The following is an 11,878-nucleotide window of genomic DNA, read 5'->3' on the forward strand; positions in this document are numbered from 1 at the left end:
CAATCCCCATAATACAAGGAAAGGAAGAGGCAGGCTGAGGCTAGAGGGGACCATGGTCAGTACAGAGAGAGGGGGCTGCGTGTCAGTGGGAGAAACGGCACAGGCAGCAGCCTGAGAGCTGGCTGTGCAGGGAAGGCCGGGTGGCAAGGAGCCCAGGAGGAAGGACTGAAAAATTGGGAGCCAGGCAGGGAAACTGCCTGTTGCCAGCAGCAGCCTGCATGCAGGTGGCATGGGCATGACTGTGTATATGCAGCAGGTGGATGGCGTGGAGGGAACCCCAATGAGACCCCATTATCTTTATACCTTGTTAGTGGGGTACCCATAGGAGCTAGGTGAGGAACCATTAGGTTGCTCTTTTCTTGAGTAATTGTCCCTTTCAGTTTCCAGTAGCCCTAGAAAAGTGATCTTCTGTGACTCAAAATGGAAGTTGATCTCTACCCACCAAAGGCAAGGACCTGGTGTTTGTAGTGCCTATCATGCTTGCCTCCCTGCCTGGTAGCAGACATTCAGAGGGGATTGAAATACTACAGCCCTCAAAGGTATGACTTTCTCTGGTCACTCAGGGGAGGCATCCTTTTAAATAGCCAGCTACCAACAGCCCTTTGTTACGGGCTCCAGAAAGCCTACTTTGTGTGCCCTCTGCTTGGTGTACAGGAGCAGCAAGCTGGCCAGAGGTGACAGCCATCCAGGATGCAGGGGGTTGTTACAAACAGAGAACATTCATGTTAACTTCAGCTGAATCACGAAACACACAAGGGGCAAAAAGACCAGTGTTTGCTAAATGCGTATGGGACTCAGCTGGGAGTTTAAAATATTTAATTAAAATCTACTTTAAAATCACATAACATCTTTTCCTGGGAGCGAGAAGTTCATTGAGCCATGTTGGTCCCAGGGGATGAGAGACAAGGTGGGTGAGGTAATATCTCGTGTTGGGGAGAGAGACAAGCTTTGGAACTACAGAGCTCTTCTCAGTAAGTTGGGCAGGATGCCTGGGGCTTGCTTCCAGTCAGAAGACTAGACCCTCCTGGGAGTAAGGGTCTTGGGGTTTGCAGCGGTGTAACCAGGAGCAGAATTTGGCCCCACGTGTCCAGTTAATTACATACACTGAGAACCTTTTCAAGGAAACATCTGTAAACCACAGGGAATACCTATATGTGCTCATGTACAGCATATTAAGACTGCCTGGAATCACAGGCTCAAATCCCAGGAAGGGTCATTTTAGCCGTTCCTCCCCAGGCAGATGAAACAAGATCTAAGCAGGTTACTGCACTGGGGGGGTCTTTCAGATGAGCCCTTCAAAATGGAAGCCTGCTCTTTGTGAACATTAAAGATCCCACGGCGCTTTCCATAACATGAGTGTTACGTGTCAAGTGGTTGCACTCTGTCTTTCCTTTAGCCTTGGCTCCATGAGAAAATAGCACCAATGTAACTTAAATTAGTTTTTAATCAGATTTACTCAAACTGGTGCAAAGTACGATGTGGACCCTTTTATTTTGGTTTCAGAGTGGCTCGTCATGGTTTAGCTTCAGTCAGTTCCCAACTGGTACAAGCTAACCCACAATATGTCTGGTTTACAGGGAGATAGGAGGGTCCACACAATCTTTTCCACTAGTTTAACTAAATGGGTTTAAACTCACGCCTTAAGTTAAACGGATGCTACTTTCTCATGACAAGTAACAGAGGTGGGCACTGGGAAATGGCTCCTTTAGCCTTGAAGACTCTGGCTTTCTCTTGGCAGGAAATGAGGCTTTACAATGTGAATAAGTGAAGAGGCCGCGAGGAAGCTTATTGTTATTCTGCGCTCCTCTTTCTCCTGGTGCCTTTCCTTTTCCTGCACACCTGCCAGGCACAACCAGACCCATCCTGTGTAGTGCTCCATGACTGCCAGCACAGAAAAAGAGAGCAAGCAAGACAGTGCGCCCAAGTTAACTAAATAAAGCACCCCCCTATCCTCCTCCCGAGCTTTGCTTAATTCCCGGACCGCATCATTGCCCATAGTGTTGAATGTCAAGCCCAGAAGCAGGAATAAAAAGAGCCGGGTTAATTTCAGCCTCTGTGGAGAACGTGGGGAAGATCAATATTTGCCAAATGGGAAAGGGCAAGATCGACAGAGATGTTTTATTTTCAAACTTAATCGGAGGGTATCACAACTAATGGAGAGTAAGAAAGATAAAACCAGAAATCGACAAGACAGTGGCCCTTTAGCTCAGTCATGTGTGCTCATGCTGAAAACCCCCATCTTGACAGGTGCGCAAAAGCGAGAACTCTACCCTGGTGCCGGGGTTTCTGTGTCCCAAGCAGGTGGATCTGATCAGACGGAAGAGAAAATATATATCGCTTTGTTCATTTCTTGCATCTCAGAGGAAATAGCTCAATTGTACAGCAGGTTTTTTTCCCCCTGCCAGCTTTTTGTCAGGCATTCATACACCAGTACTGATGACTGGTTAGATCAACACTGACAACAGCTTTGAAAACATCGTTTTTAAGCCCGAAGATAAAAGTCTGCTTCCCCCCTCCCCGCCCCCTCCATCTTTTCATGTCTTTTTAATAGGCTTCCTGACGTTGCTGCATGCAATGAAAGATGCTACTGGTGAAAGACGTCAACATGCAGGATCCCTGCAGTGGGGTCGGACAAGTCATGCAATTGTTGCCCTGGCATCGCCGTGTGAGGTTGTTCTCTGGAGCAGGTGTTCAGAGCGATTCTTCTGCAAAATGAAACCTCACCTGAGGAAGAGAGGGGCAAAGAGAAGGAGTCCTACAAAGCTAGCCATCCTCTGCCTTCAAATTGGGTATCTTCCCCTAGATGCTGTACATATGTTTAGAATCAGAATATCAGGGCTGGAAGGGACCTCAGGAGGTCATCTAGTCCAACCCCCTGCTCAAAGCAGGACCAATCCCCAGATCCCTAAATGGCCCCCTCAAGGACTGAACTCACAACCCTGGGTTAGGAAGCAGACTCCTAAAAAGGCCCCACAATTTGCCAAGCAGCGTGACAACGTGCACGCGAGGGGAAAGTGTTCAGCTCTGATAAAAGAGGCAAATGCAGAAGAAGTCACTGAGTGCCATGGTTCCCCTTGGTACGGATGACGCACTCGGGGACCCAAGCCAAGAGATACGCCAGTCACAAAGTGATGAATCAGATGCCGAGATGAGTGCTTTGCTGTTGGGACAGCTGCAGCCGCATTTCAGTTCTGTTGCTAGGGAGGGCAGGGGAAACGATGAGCCCTCTCCACCCTTATGCACAGGAGTAGCCCCATTGGCCTCAGCTGGGCTGTGAATGAGAGCCAGGCTGGCAGGATCAGGCCTGTAAACTGAGCGTATTGTATGTGGGTTTATCAGTAAAGATGTTCTGGTTAACAATGCTAATTTACTAGTCCCTACTAACTCCCCAGTCAGCCGAAGAATCACACAAATGGTGGCCTTCACATCCCCAGCCTTCAACTTCATTTCACCTACTATTATTATTCCTGTAGCACCTAGTGTCAGGCGACCTGGAAGTGGGCAGTCTAGCCTAGTGGTGAGTGCGAGCATCAGGTCTCAGGGTTAGAGAAGGCGTCAGGAACCGAGCATCAGAAACCAGGGGGTAGGGTCAGAGCTGGGGACTGGAGTCAGGCACTGGGTACCACGGCCAACGGTCAAGCTGGAGTCCCCTAGAGCAAGCAGGATAACGGGCAAGGTGGGGTCTCAGGTAGAGACAAAAGTAGTGACAATAGTGTACATGAGCACTGAACAAATAGCAAGCTGCTGCTGGCTTCAGAGCTGCTTTCCTGGCCCCTCCAGCTGATCAGACAGCCTGCTGCAAGCCATGGATTGCCTGGAGACTAGCTCTGTTGCAGGCCCTGATTTCTGACACCTAGCGCCCTATTGTGCTAGGCCCCATATAAACACCTAGGAAGAGATAGCCCTGGCTCCAAACAGCTTACCATCTATATAAACAGGTCAGAGGAAAGCTAGGAGAAAGGAAGTGCTGTTATCCCATTTTACTGATGGGGGATTGAGGCACCAGGAAGATTAAGAGACTTGCCCAAGGTCACTCAGGCAGTCTGTGGCAGAGCTGAGCATTGAACCCCAATTTCCTGAGTCCAGTGCCTCAATCACAAGACTGTCTTTTCCGTCCCAGTGAGCTCTCTTTGGGGTGGGCTCATGGCCAGGGGTGTATGCACAGTAGGAGGCGATCAAAATCACCGCCAAAATTGTTTAAAACTTTTCATCTGCGTGGCTATGGACTTAAACCCTCTCCCCAAACAATTTGGACAATAAATGCTCCAACCTGAAAGCCCTGACTACAAAGGAGAAGAACAGATGAAACTGAAGCTGAATGAAAAATCTCCGGTGGCATTTGACGGGTTACGTTACATTTAATGAATACCAACAACTCTCCATGATCAGCTATTGCTTTCTGCGATTCCATTTTTATGCTTTGTCCCAGCCTATCCTAGCTAAAGCTGGCGCAGGGCTCTCAATGCAGCTGACAAAATATAACAATAATGCACATAACAATAATAACTTACACAAGAATATATGAAGAGGAGAATCTGTCCCTTTGTGTGTTTTTTTCAAGGCACGAGGCTTTAGGCCAAGTGTCTCTAACTGTCTCTTTTCTGCCAAGAATGAGAGTATTCACTCAGAAATGTAGGACAGGGGCCTGATTATCTCATCAGTTGCACAGGCCAAAGCCAATGGGAGCTGCATGCATGCAACTGACAGGCTAATTGAGCCTGAGAAGTTCTAACGCCAGCTTGAATGGAAGTGGTAGGAGGCCTTTAGTGCTTGCCAAATGCAGCTGCTAATGTCCGTTAGCCAGGCAATATAAATGTACATCTTAGAAAGCCAGCGCAGTCCTGGAAGAACTGTCACTCCACACTAGATTGAACATTAAGGAACTAATTTTATCCTCTTAAGCTTCATCCTTTCTGCCATCTCGGAGGGGATCAGAGTAACTGTTTGGTATATTATTATTTAAAGATAACATCAGACACAGCTAATTATTAGAGTTATTACAGGACACTGATTTATTGAACTGCCGAAGTGTAATCACTGAACTCCTTGAAGCTTAACAGAGTTTGTTTTCTAAAGGAATTAAATTGCAGGATCCAGTAATTTTCAGCTCTAGTTTAGTCTCAGGATCTTTTCTGTGCCATGAATACTTGGATGTGTTGAAACAGGCAGAACTATGTGCAGCTGAGGGAAAAAGCACAAGCCATTGATGGGCTGTCTCAGATTTATGGGGGGAATCCCATAAATGGGCCGGGGGGAGGAACAGAGAAATGATTTAAACATCTGTGAACATCCCACACAACCTTTCTCCCCCAAAACATTCAAATTCCAAGGGAATAAATCACTCATTAAACTAAAGGAAAATATTTTAATTCACATGGGAGGGAAAAACCCATGAAAATATCAGAAAACGTCCAAAATCGCGGATTTCAGAAGTCTGGCAACCTAACAAAATCCCTGAAAATGCCACTTTACTGTCAGGGATTCAATGTGCAATTTCATTAGATGCACATGAATGCCTGGTCCCCTTCCACTCCCTAAATACCAATAGTGTTATATTTGAGGCCATGAAGAATCTTTCTCTTTGGAGTAGGTTGAAGCCTTTCACAAAGATTTGTCCTGTGCTAGGAGCACAACGCTGTGCGTAGGGCCTACTCTTGAACCACTGAAGTCAATGGCAGTTTTGACATGACTTTCACAGGGAGCAGAAGCAGGGTGGAGCTGTGCCATACTTCCAGTGAGCTGAAGCGGTTGCTTGCCACTGGTTTGATGGGTGCAGACATGAGTGGTCAAGGGCTAAATTGTATGCCAACACCCTGTGCAAACCCATTTCCTTCACTTCAGGGAGGGTGGACAGAGCGTAAAGCCATGTGTAACCCACACACCATCTGGGTGTGATGTTCTGTCCTAGCTAGTGGCACTGAGACCACTTAGTGAGTGATTAATGAGTTTGCTGTACAGTCTTAGCTAACAACCAGCAGCCTTTCAGCTCATGTGGTAGAGGCTCATGCACTAAGCTCCTGAGGTCCCTGGTTCAATCTTGCCTGCTGACAGCCCTGGTCTGTCAGTGTTACACAGGCAATACTTAGCTCTTAGAGAATGTCCTCGCTGGAGCTGGAGGTGTAATTTCCAGATTGAGTAGACATTCTTGTGCTAAATCTGATCACACAAGCATGCTCCATGTGTAGCCATGACAGCATGAGCAATGCCACATAGCTAGTGGCTCAGATGAGACCATACTCAAGGTGGCTAGTTCTCATGCACCTACACTCTATTTTTAGTGTGCTCGCTCAATCAGACCTAACATGGGTATGTCTGCTCAATTTGGAAATTAAACCTCCATCTGCAGTGTCAATGTACCCTTAAATAGTCAACTCTTCGAGGCAGGGACTGTGTGTGCAGAGTCTAACACAGCCGGTCGCTGATTCTGATCAAGACCTTTGGATGCTGCCATAAACTAAATATTAAATAAATAAGGACAAGGATTTTCAAAGGGGCCTGAAAGTCAATGGGAATTGGGCACCTAACTCCCTTAGGAGTTTTTGAAAATTGCAGCCCAGGCTAGGAAGTTACTGGAGATGGGCAGAAGGGGCTTTCTTGTGGTTAACATTAATATTCAGGAGATGCTGAAAACTCTCCAAGGCCTTCTAAAAAGACACAAGCAGAAGGTTGGACACAGGGCTGGCTGTAGGTTTTTTGCCGCCCCAAGCAAAACAAACAAACAAAAAACCTCCCAGAATGCCGCCCCTGGAATTGTGCCGCCCCAAGCATGTGCTTGGTTTGTTGGTGCCTAGAGCCGGTCCTGGTTGGATATGTCTCCTCTACCTATTCCTAGCAGCTGTTGATTAAAGCTAATTCTGTGCTAAGCATGAGGATAATATCAATGTCTGTTTCAGCTTTTCCTATCTCACACACGCTGATTTAGTAATGAGGTTTCGGGGCAACGGTAATTACATTCCTTGTGCTGTATCCACGCTGCCACTTGGCTGCTCTGATGTCTCTTCACATTTGGGTAGGATCTTTGATGTGCATGGCCTGCTGAGCCTCTTTGGATGAGCTTATTGAATAGTTCTTCTTTGCACCCGCGTAGCCCTTGGGCACCCCCACCTTGCCACTTGCTGGAAGAGCAGCTCAGCTGAGAATCCAGCCAGACCCCTCCCTTCCGGAACACTGTGACTCACAGCTGATTTAAATGTGTGTTTATTTGTTTGGTAGCTCTCTGATTTGCTTCTAGCATGGAGTGAACCAAGGGATCCGAGTGTGGATTCTGCCTCCTTCACCCCATCCGCCCCAACTGAGGCTATGGCGACACTGGAGCGTATGGCTACACTCTAGTATAGCTGCTGTCAGCCAATGGGAGACAGCTCTCCCGCTGATTGAATGAATCCACCCCCAATGAGCAGCGGCCAGTAGCCATGTCAGCTGGAGAAGCACTCCTGCCACCGTAGTGCGGTCCACACCGGTGCTTAGGTCGGTCTAACTTATGTTACACAGGGGGTGGTAGTGTAGATGCAGCCTAAGACATGTCCTGAGGTTGAGGTCCACACCTCCCTGAGAAACGACTAAGGGAACGGTTAGACCATCAGGGTGGGAATGCTAAAGATTCCTGCCCCCCGCCCCCACAGTCTCCTTTTCTTTCCTGTTTTCATAACTGCACCCGGAAGAACTAACCAAAAGGGTATAGGACAACACAGTACGGAGATAAACCAAAGGCTGATCTGACAAACAAATGTGAGAGAGGCCCATATAACCCTAATGGATGATCCCATTCATTGCCTGAGAAAAACACCTCCACTACCTACGACACACTCCTAAGCAATGCATGATAACAGATAACATGACATACGGGCCACACACTTCAGTGTGAGGCTGGGTAGTGGCCCTGGATCAGGGTAAGGATTGAAGCCAGTAGGTGACCCTGGTGAATGGGTTAAGGTCAGGCCCGCTGACGGGGGGAGAAGCGGCAAAGGAGGCAATTGGGGCAGCAGCCGGGAGCCCCAGGCCCTTTTAAACAGCCCAGGAGGGCTGCAGGGCTCCTAAGCGCACATGCCTGCGCTGGCCAATCGTGCCGGCCCGCGGGGCCCGGAGCAGTCGCGCATGCCTGGCAGTGACAGGCGGTCCTGGAAGTGACGGAGTCTTCACTTCCGCCCCCGTCCCCCCTGGGGCCCGGAATTCCTGCCGGCGGGTCTAGTTAAGCTTGGGGCCACTAGAGGGTCTTGGGCCCAAGCTCATAGCCCCGGCACCTCTGGGCTTGGCAGTTCATAGCCCCGGCACCTCTGGGCTTGCCGCGTCAGTTATGCAAGTACAAATATTGCTTGAGCCCCGGCACTGGGCTATGGTTCAGTCTGGGGGCTGCAGAGCGTGCCAAGCTCGGGCTAGGATTGGGGCCAGCTTTGGGCCCCGGGCTGAGGTTAGGATTGCAGCTGGCTGGGGCCCCCAGGTTAAGGTTAGGGCTAGAGCTGGCTGGAGTCCTGGGCTCGTTAGGATTGGGCCCCTAATTGCACCCCTAGTGGGATTTGAAAGTGCCAGCGCCTCACAGGAGCAGTCCCAGGGTGCTGGGCAAAGAGCTCTTTGCCCTTGTTTGGTTCGAGGCGGGGATGTTTGCCTCTTCAGCACAGGCGTTACCCTACCGTCCTCAGGGGAAGCCAACAAGCCTCCCCGCGGCGGCCAGCAGACAACAGCTGAGAATGAAGCGAACACATTTAGCCGGAGGATCAGCGTTATTATTATTATTATTATTATTTAATGATTAATAAATGCAACAAACATCTTAGAGTCTCTCAGGTCAGCTCTTAATATAACCACGTGCAGGGTTTGCAGTTCCCGATGCGAACAACCCCCCAAAGCAGCATCCACCATATGTCAGTTTGCTGCACCCCAGTGAATGTAACAGGCAGCATCTGAAAGGCAGCTCCCGGTTACCCCAGGGCTTGCCAGGACAGGCTGGCTTGAACAGCAACGCCCTGCTGTGCGCAGGCTGAGACCGTAAATCAATCAAACGTTCTTTTGGCCCACTCGGACTTGCTGTTCTCCTATCTTCTCCTTTCCCTTACTCGTTGCGGGCTGGCGGCTGCAGGAAGAAGTACTCTATCTTATAGGGCTTTGTACCCTAGGGACACGTCTCCATTGCAAAAAACCTGCCGCATCAGCAAGCTTCAGAGCCTGGGGCAACTGACAGGGCTAAAACCAGCAACATAGACATTCCCGCTTGGGCTGGAGCCCAGGCCCTGAAACCCAGGGAGGGTTGGGTCTCTTGGCTCGGAGTGGAACGTCTGCACTGCCGTTTTCCGCCCCTTAGCGCAAGCTGACCAGAGCTGCGTGACTCGCTGCCGCGAGGATCTTTTGCCCATCACCATAACAGCTGGGCAGCACACCAGCTCCAGTGGATTTAGCCTCACAACACCCTAGGGAGGTAGAGCCGTGCTATTCTCCCCATTGGGCAGATAGGAAAGTCTGTGAGAGAACAGGCACTTGAGCCCACGTCCCCCATGTCCAAGGCTAGTGCTCTAACCACTGGACATCCTCCCTCTCGCCCATTTGACGTCAGTACCTTTCACCCGCCTCCAGAGTCACTCATTTTGAGTGGTGTAGGGTGGTATTATTTAGAGTGCTCAGGGCAGGGCCCATGTCTTTTATTTTCTGTAACGCGCCATTAAAACAAATACTTTTTCTATAATATATAAATAATAACAATAAGTGAGTGGAAAAGTTGGTCCACTACAGCCAGGGTCATTATAATGGAGTTTATAAAATGTAATGAGAGAGAGAGAGAGAGAGAGAGAGAGAGAGAGAGTGTGTGTGTGTGTGTGTGCGTGCGCCCTCTGCTGGGTAAAATCTGAACAGCTCAACTCTGTGACATAGGCCCTATACTGCTAAGAAGTAATGGCCATTCTCCTTTAGCTCAGGTGGTATTTATTAGTAATTATTATTTGTACTCATATTTCACTAGTGCCCAGAGGCCCACGGTCATATTTCAGGGCCTGATCCTGCAGCCATTAGAGAACCAAAATGCCCACTGTCTTCAAAGGCGTTTTGTCTGAGTAGGGACTGCAGCCCTAAGTCAGAATTTTGGATCATTGATAACATTATTCTGCCAATTTTCATGGGAGCTGGATTTGACCCTAAATGTTTGCTGATTCTGGCCTCTTGGTTGGATGAGCTTGTGCCTGTTTATGATTAACCAGCTTGACTTATAACCTCATGGGGAGGTGTGAATATTTTTGTGCCACCTAGCTCGCACCCATGGATAATACAGACTTTTATGTCTAATAGATCAGGATGAATAATTCACAGTCCGTAATTTATCTAATGAATTTCACCTCTCTCGCACTCTCTAGACAGATTGTTCAGGAGTCACTTATAACTTCCACTCATCAATTCATCGTTTGAAATTATTCACCGAATACGCTCAGCAAATACGTCACACTCTGTAGTTCGTTCATGAGCAGTTCATCACAACCACTCAATATTCAAAAGTCAAGATGGATTAGCTCATTCTGATTGGACATACAGATCGTGTGGTACCATTTCTTTCCCTGACTGGATGAATCAGATTTTCAATGTGAATACTCACCACTGCAAATTCAAAATTTGCTTTCTCCATTTCCCTAATATTTGCCTCAAATTTGCTGTTTCTGTAAACATTGCTGCCAGCAAACTCACTCCTTGGCATATTCACCTAAGTAAACACACAACCCCTTGACGGGGGATACTACTCATGCTTCACCCACAAGAGTCATCAGATGCTTCTATTGAAACACACAGCAGTGCAGGAGGTAGCAAAGTTGACATTGAAGTGGTCATCATTAGACTTCAGAGTCAACATGCCACTGCAATATGACTGGGGGCAGTTGTCAAACTTGCCACCTCCTAGAGCAGTTGGGTGAAATTCAGTCCTGGCGTAAGCAGTTGCAACTCCACAATAGATGCCATTGTTTGTCTGCCTGCAGACTCAGGCAGACAGCTCAGATGCACAAGTTTTTCATCACAAATGTAAGGACTAAAAACTATTTTCACGTGGAAGCTTAATTGGGTCAAAACTGATAGTGCCACTTGAGAAGTAGGGGCACAGCTGGCATTCCAAGTACCACTGAGCCGGACTCCTGCTTTTCACTGATCAGCTACCCTCACTGATGAAATTCTTACCCTTAACCTGGCAGGAAAGAGACGGCTGAAGTTGTGCCTTTGAAGGAAAAATTCATTAGGCAGCTGTTCTATTTCAGCCCCTGGTCCCTGGACTCATGCAGTTGAGTGGGTAAGATACCCTATAAGGAGAAGAAAGGGAAGGAGAATTCCCCAAGAAACAGGGCATTAATTGATCTCTCCTGCGGGACATGAGCGTTGGCCAATCAGGTTTGCAATGGTGTGGCCAGCTGAGCTTGTGTCTCATTAATGCGGTTATTTTTTTTAAAGGAAATGCTAGCTCAGGCCCTTTGGGTGGGTATAAGAGAAGCTGGCCAGCCCCTTGTAAACACGCAACGTCTTCCAGCACTCTCGGTGGTAGGTACTTGCTATGTGTGACGGTCGGGAAGAGGTGTATTGGGGAGATCTGCTGTGATTCATGCAGCCGCACTAGGCAGGAATTGAAAGTGGAGGCGGGGGAGGGAATAATGTCAGGCTATAAGAAGCAATAGCTACCCATCTAACTTACCCAGCATGGATTTGTTTTCATTGTGTTTTATGCCAGAGAGACTTTGAACTCACAGATAGTTTTATATTATAGTTGTTACATCAACGGAAACCTTGGAAAACTAAACCTCAGAATTTTAACAAGCGAGAGCCTGCTCTGAAAACCGTTGACGATAATGAGGAGATTCCTTTGGAGCAGGCCTTTAGAGAGGCAGTTTGATCAAATACATTAGAACAGTTAAAGGAACCTCCT

This window comes from Mauremys reevesii, linkage group 10 (assembly GCF_016161935.1).
Source record: "Mauremys reevesii isolate NIE-2019 linkage group 10, ASM1616193v1, whole genome shotgun sequence".
Lineage (NCBI taxonomy): Eukaryota > Metazoa > Chordata > Testudines > Geoemydidae > Mauremys > Mauremys reevesii.